An 8,113-nucleotide genomic window follows, 5' to 3' on the forward strand; every position below is an offset into this window, starting at 1 on the left:
TATATATATATAACATTAAAGAATATTATTATCTTTAAAGGTTTAAAGTTTAAGTAAAGTCAAGTTCCTTAAAAAAAAAAATATCATCATCATCATTTATTGACCATTGGGAATTACTTCCCTATTACAAGGGGGTTACATTTACATTGTTTACTTGTTAAAAAAAAAAAAATTATTAAATGTTAAAATAAGATTTTCAATAGAAACTTACAATTACATTTATAACTATATTATTTAAAAACAGTTTATATTCAGGAAGTAATCGCATATATGATCCACCATCAAAAATAATTACAATAATTATGGCATATTTTTATGAACAAGAAAAAATAGTATTATTTTCTTTCTTTGCTTCCTTTTCTTTTTAGGAAAAAAGAATAAAAAATAATTTGTTTGTTTCTAGTGAAAGAAAAGACAAATTTTTCATTGTTCTGATTGCAAATATTCCAAAAACAATTTTTGATTTTATTTGATGTTTATGAATTTTATTTGATTTATTTATATAATTGAATTTTATATTTCAAAAACAATATTTTGAAATATAAAATTCAATTATATAAATAAATCAAATAATTCATAAACATCAAATAAAACTAATTCCTCTTTTTTCTGAAATACATTATAATTAGATATTTCTAATTATAATGTATTTCAGTAACATTTCTTAATCAGGAATATTATCTAATATTAAATTCATGATTATTCTTAGCATTTATGGATATAATATTAAATAGTACTTTCATTGCTAGATTTACTAAAATACTATAAAAATGAATGTCTTCAAATTTAAGGAAAACTTTCAATATTCAGAAACAAAACATATTACTATAATGCATTACTTAATTATAAGTATTAATAATTTAACAAAATTTTTGTTAGTTTAATAATAAACAGATATACGTATTTGCTTTTAATATTAAAAATTATCAGGTCTCAGAACAGAAAATGACTTCAAAATAAGTGAGAATAGTTACTCCAAGCATAGAAAAAATGACTAAACAGTAACTGAAATAAAATTAGTTGATCATGATGATATACATTATTTGTAAAGTGTCGAGTCCAAATGTTATTTTATGCTTATGGATTTTGTTTCATTTGATGTTATAATTTAGTTTGAGAATATTTTCTTTTCTTTAAAGGACAATAACTTATTTTCATTATTAACTACTAGTAATTATGAATAAAGCAATCATAATTTGCAATAATGTCCAGAAAATACTACAAATTGAGCTTCAGACTATTGGTTGTTTGCCACAGCGGCATAATTTAGAACTAATGCTCGCACAGGGTCGAGACCAGTGATTCCCAAACCTTTTCAAGCTACTGCCCCCTTAGTTCTGTAAACTTATACCCAATGCACCCAACTGTACTCCAATGCTCCCTAACCCATTTTCTCTTGTGTGAGAAAGGCTTGGAATTATTCTTAGAAAAACTTTTCTGTGATTCACATACTTATCATAATTGTTCTTCAATCTGGAACCATTAAACGTAATGTTTCTTCTTACCTGTTTTAACAGAGGAAAGAGAAAGGTTGTTAGTGACCCCAACCCTCATCTATGGTTACTGTTCAGTACAATGTATTCCGGCTCCCCCTGCCATCACTTTTTGCTCCCTTAGATTTACAGGGAGTGGCAGTGCCCACTTTGGGAACCACTGGTATAGATGTTTGTGTGCATTTTGTTTCTTGCTTCTGCATAAACAGTGTCATGATTGCAAATTTTGGTCCTAATTTTGCGTGTTTCCCACTATTCTCAGCCTTACAGTGAAGACTCAAATAGATGCCAGTCCCAGGCAAAACCAAAACCAGAAATTTCCGGTTTCATTTTCAAGTGCATCATATCCTAGTTGTTAACCAAAATTAGCAAAGGGAATTATTAATTATCCTTTGCTATATCTTATACTTTGATCTGTTCTTTACTCGGTTTCTTTATTTTTTGTAGAACATAACCATAGGCTAATAAGTGTTGGGTTGGTCAGCCAGTTCAGTAATTAAATGCAGGAGAGTCTATTAGAAGATTATGGCATGTCTCTTTAAAAAAATTTGAGAAAAATTGCCTATATCTTTCTAATAAGTTATCTTCTTAAAATTTGCAAATTAAAATTATTAATTATAAAAAGTTTTCAGAGTTGCAGAATTATTAAAACTTAATACAAAACATTTCATTAAATAAAAAAAAATCCAGAAATGAAATGCATAACTTTTCCTGCGAAAACATGACAATGTAATAGAACAAATTTCAAATTAGTTCGCAACACCATCCATTGAGATTTTGTTATAAAACAACTTTTATACTATTAATAATTACAAAACTGCATACAGTTTAATTTTGAGGGTAGAGATGAGTTTTATATGAAATTATAAATGCTAATAACAAGTAAAATTTCATGAAGTTTAACTCCACTCGAGTTATGATCTGTACACGTGATCTCTATCTATCTTCCCACTCCTTGATCTATAACCACCAAAATTTAATAGCATCAACACCCTTTATACACAAGCTACCGTGGTAAATTTCATTTCTTAATCATTACCCTCTCCTGGGATATTAAACAAAATAGATGCCAACACATGCGGAGTTTTTATTTATTTGCCATTTTTGGATTTAGGTGGTCTTAAAACACAGAGGATCAAATTTGACACAATTCCAATATTTTCCCATGTTGTATACATAACAAGCTGAGAAACTAAACACTGTTTTTATTTATTTTTTTATCAATGAATCCTGTAATCTGTTACAAAGCTATAAATTTATTAAACTGTCCCTTAATAAACTTTCCAAATTTTATAAAATATTAGCAAACTTGAAAAAAACTTTAATCAATAGTTTTGTTACATTATCAAAATTATTAAAACAAATTGAAAATTGATAAAGTGTCGTTGTAAATTATGTTTATTTATCATTTTTTGCACTTGGTTTTCATTTTTAGACTGGCTTATTAACATCTGCCCTGAAATTGAAGGTTAATTGTGAGGGACTCAAAAAGAATAAAAATATACTGTACTTCGAAAAAAAATTTTGTGGACGTTAGACTATGCACTCTCAAATTTGATACAGTGTAACATTTTTAAGACCTCAAAAGTCATGTAATAATGTGAAGTTTTCAATGTGCAACAAGAGAAAGATGTTGAGTGTCGCAATTTATGTATTTAATTAAACATTAATTAATGAAATAACATGTGACAATTTGATGTGACAAAAACGTTGTTGCCTATAACGGCTTAAAAAGTGAGAAAGAATGATACATAGCCAAAACAGTTGAGAAAAAGTGACTAATTTAAAAATACTGAGAACAGTGATCTGTTCCAAGGCCTGAATTATACATGAGGTGATCAAAAATAAAATTTACAGCCAAATTCCTATATTATGGAAATGAAAATGTACAGGATTTACTACAGTAGGATAAACAATGTGTTGTATAGTTCCATAATCCAGGTTAAAAAGCACTTTTGCAGCAACGTGCCTATAATCCTAGATTAGTCCATCAATTCTTACATCCATCGATTTCCACTGTTGAGCAGTTTAGTTGTCCATTGCAGCTTTCATCACTTAAATTTTCTTATCTATTTGCAAATTTCCAATACCATTCTGTGAAATTGTCCCATCTAAATGTCCTAATGTGCATCATTCTAACTGTTCAGTATTACCAATCACTTATATTGGAGTTATACTTGACAGCACTTTGATTTTTAAAACACAGACCTTTAAAGTTACTTTTTGATTATCCCCATATATATTACAAATTATGTAGATATTGCAAGAAATTTAATTGATGTTAATAACTATGCTAAAAATCTTTGTCAAAATTTAGCTAATTATTTATATTCTTTATGCTTTCTTCCAATGATGAAGGTCAGTTGGATAAAATCCTTAAAATATTTCACACTATAATATGGTTGCTGTCTATTGGTTCTTGTATATGAAATGTCTCTTTAATCCAAAACTTGTTCAGTATATTGCCTCACAGTATTGTGGTTAGAAACATCTTTATTTTACGAAATTGGATTACAAATGCATTTTGGGTTGATTTATATTTACATATATAAAAAAACAATGATATAAATGGAGCACAATATTATCTAGATATTGTGAAATGAGAAATTTTTACATGACTTAAAATATTTATATTACACTTTTGTCCACTTTGGACATTCTTGTACAGTATATTAGGACTTATTATATTGAGGGAAGAGAAACACACAATTTCCAATTAAACTATATTTACTGTAATGTAATCTTTCAAGATTTTAACTATATTTACAGTAAATACAGTTCAACTAAAAATTGTGCATTTCTCTTCCTCAGTATAACAAGTCCTAACACACAAGAGCATCCAAAATGGACAAAAGTATCATGAAATTAAGGAAAGAAGCATGTATCCACCTTAAAATATTTGTTAAACTTTCTTCATTGCAAATGTTTTCAATATTTATACTACTTTTCAATATATTCTCTGTTTCATTTAATATACCAGTTCAGTGTTTTATCAGCATTGGAAATTTCCTGCAAAACCTCTTTTGGGTATTTGATCATTTCTTGAGTTTGAAGAGAATGAAATTTGTTTTTTTCTAAGTTTCCTTCTTCAATATGATAGACACTTAGAAGAAGATCCAAGAAGTACAAAGATTAAGAAAGACCAATGTCTAAGATAAACTGACATGATCATCCTGTGAACAATGTGGGGCTGATCGTTAGTGTTGCCAACTGGAGAAAAATCTTTGGGGACATGCTAGTAAAAAATGGGGGATTTTCAATGAAAATGTAAGACTTTCATATGAAACAATTTATTTCTTAAACATACATTATAGTTACTTTGAGATCATGCTTCAGAAAAAAGCTTTTTATCTTGTAGTACTCTTGATAGGATTCCTTTAAATTTAACTTAATCATCAATTCTCCATTTATTAATTTCACAAAACACCTATTTCGGTTTTTCATCCAAAACATGTTCATAAGAAAGAAAACTTTCTACAAAAGCATTATTAGCTGGAATACACAGGCAAAATGACAATAATTTGACTAAGTTTGGCAGTGGTTTACTACAATTCAAAATTACATGAGAAAATTAATTTTTACAGTCTGTCTTGGTGAGATCATTTGTTGTATAATTTGTTGCATTCTACTTTGCATATAAAATGAGTGTTCTTAACATATATAAACTGTATTTAGTGATATGTATTTTGAGCTTTGTGATCTTTATTTCTGGCCAATTTATCTTTAAATTGGCCAGAAATAAAGATCAAAATACACAAAGCTCAAAATACATCTACTTCAGGCATGTAAATTGGCCGAAAATGTTTGTTCTTTGATTAAAGTTACTGCTCGAAAAGTACAAAAGTACTTTTTGATTTTAACATCAAATTGCAGATTATTTATAAAAAATAATCAGTTTTCCCAAGTTGGCTACTTTTGGGCTACTTTTTAATAAAATTTTGACGAGAAAAGCTAAAAACATTTAGTAACACTGAAAGCTTCTTGAAAGTGAGTCTGATTCTGTATACAACTAGCAGCATAAATCCTTACAAGATCAGTGATCGATTAAGCTAATTTCACTTGTCAATCTGTCACAAGTCTATTGTACACACTACACTTGCATATATTTCATTTTCACTAAATATGTTTTTATAAATTTCTTTAATAGTATCATTTAAACATATTTTGTGAGATTTTCATGTGTCTTCACATGTTGCAGGATTTCATTTGAAAATATATGACAGTCCTGCACAATGCAGAATACAATAGTTGGCAACCCTACTGATCATTTCCATGCTATAAGAAAATGCTTCGCTAACTAATCTTCAATGAATGTTTTGATCTGATTTCAAGTAAGTTTTTAGGTCTGACAAGGAGACCCTACGGCTTTAGGGAAACAGATTTTGATGATCTTTGATGTAGAGATAGTACACCATGTGAGTGTACACCTGTAAAATACTAAAGTGCAAGACTCAAATATAATTGAGAAAAACAAACTTAAAGTTTTCTTTAGCACTTTATATATAAGTTACATATACTTCTGCTTGAGCGTGCCGAGGTGTGAGTGGTAACACTCCTGACTCGTATGCTTGCGTGCTTGGGTTCGATTCTCTTGTTGTGTATACTTTTTCTCCCCTTTTTTAAATTTATAAATACTTATAATGTATTTATTTATTTACTCATTTATTTTATTTTAATAATTAATGAATTTTTAACCATATGTTTATATTTGTTTGCAAGAGCCTACAGATAATTTTGGACCAAGAATAAAGAGAACTGTGGAAGAATATATAAAAAAATATACAATGTTACTGTCACATCATCAAAATCAGGAAAACTGGCTGAAACTATTGCAAATTACTGTATATGCTAGAGACAGCTGGTTGCCCAGCATGCCACTCACACAGAAGGACCTAAGACTAGGACATGTTGCTTAAATAACTGAAGTGTGCAATGCTTGTTATGGCTTATGCTTACATCATTTTGTAATTCCAGATAACTTGTAACCTAATGAGTTTTTTACTGTTTTATTGTAAAATTGAAATAAATTCCTTCAAGTCTTGAAGGAATTAATTTATTAGAAAAAGTGTTTATCATCTCTCCTGAAAAGTTTGTTTTTTGGCATTTACAACATTATGGAATTGCATGCTTCAATATATGAATAATATTTAAAAACTTAATAAAGAGCAATCAATACGAAGACAATGGAGACATAATTTAAAATAAAGCAAAGCAAATTAACAATAATAAATATCTTTTAAAAAAAGCCAGATGGTTGACTACTTGGACAAAGTGATATTCTATTCAGCATCAAAAATTGAACTTCAACGTTTTTAGTAAATGAAATACTTTAGATTTCAAATTTTTCTAGTAATATGCTTGACATTCCCTTTTGATTGTACAGTTCAGTTTTTTAGTAAATCCGTTTCTACTCAAATATTTCATATAAGTAAATGAGGTCAATGTAGCTTCATGTATTTAAATTGATTGATTTTACTTAAAAGATATTATTACCTTATACTTTCAAATTTTATTCATTACTTGAAACATTCTAAAACATATTTACCATAACAACAAACTAATATGGAATCAACTTACTTTTAATTATTATATAGAATAAATATGAAATAGGTAAAAGTTCATATATCTTTAAATAAATTACTACAAAAACAACTATATTTTGATATATTTTAACCTAATTACAAATAATATCATTAATCTAGCCCTAAAAAACGTGATTATTGTCATATTATAAAAGTTACAATTACACTAACATATTGTAGGTTTGTTATATTTGCACTTTATCAGATTTCTTATTAATAATCATAAAATCATATGTAAAATTTTGATTTCAATAATATTTTTACCTTATACAGATTAATTATTATACTGAATGATGAAATAGCAATTAAATTTTAAATCAGAAAACTTCTAATGACCATGTGTCTATAGACCGATAGACAGAAAGCGACCCCTTCCTGCAAGTGTCCAACATACACGAAAAGAATTTTTAAATAGTTTAAAATATAACAATACTAAATTATATTTCTTTCCATAATGTATAAACAAAAATACAAACAAGCAATAAATTTTTATTAAAATGTAAATATAACATAGTTATAATGTTATCATTTATTTTGCGTCGTGGCAGACTGGCAATGATATGTAAAAGCATATTTGTCAACTTTGCGATTTATTGTAAAACGAGCAAAGGATTCGTCCGTACTATGTTGTTGTTTAAGTTATGACAACGCAACACTTTGGAGATCTGCCTAGGGGATGCCTTCCGGAAGGTCTTTTTAAGGGAAACTAGCCCCTATTTAGGCGTTACAGACGTGGAGAAAACCCGGAAAACTCCCCGTGGCAAGCCCATCCGAGCGAGGCGCGAACCCACGACCAAACTCCCAGTTTTCAGGGAACGAATACCGGTTGGCCCCTGGTGGGTCCACGTCCGTACTACCATTTGTACTATTTTAGCTAGACTTGAAATCATCCCTCTTTTTGTCGGTCAAATATGGTCTCTAGCTCTCCCTTTAAAAAACATGACTGGATGGTCGAGCAGTTAAAGTGGTTCTGCTCTGGAAATCACAGGATCAAATCCGGACAGGTCAATTAAACCCGGGAATTTTTCAGGCGAGGTT

The 8,113-nt window shown here is 28.9% G+C and overlaps 1 protein-coding gene across 1 annotated transcript in view; it reads right to left on the reverse strand.

The window, feature by feature from the left end:
- LOC111625327 (eukaryotic translation initiation factor 2 subunit 1-like) overlaps positions 1–7,451 on the reverse strand; it is a 29,667-nt gene extending 22,216 nt beyond the window's left edge. Inside the window, exon 1 of the mRNA XM_023368454.1 lies at positions 7,340–7,451. The gene's annotated coding sequence lies outside the window, so the exon portion shown is untranslated. The remainder of the gene's footprint in view (positions 1–7,339) is intronic.
- Between the last annotated feature and the right edge of the window lie 662 nt (positions 7,452–8,113).

The sequence above is a fragment of the Centruroides sculpturatus genome, unplaced genomic scaffold (assembly GCF_000671375.1).
Source record: "Centruroides sculpturatus isolate CEXI.00-Female unplaced genomic scaffold, Cexi_2.0 scaffold428, whole genome shotgun sequence".
In the NCBI taxonomy this organism is placed as follows: domain Eukaryota; kingdom Metazoa; phylum Arthropoda; class Arachnida; order Scorpiones; family Buthidae; genus Centruroides; species Centruroides sculpturatus.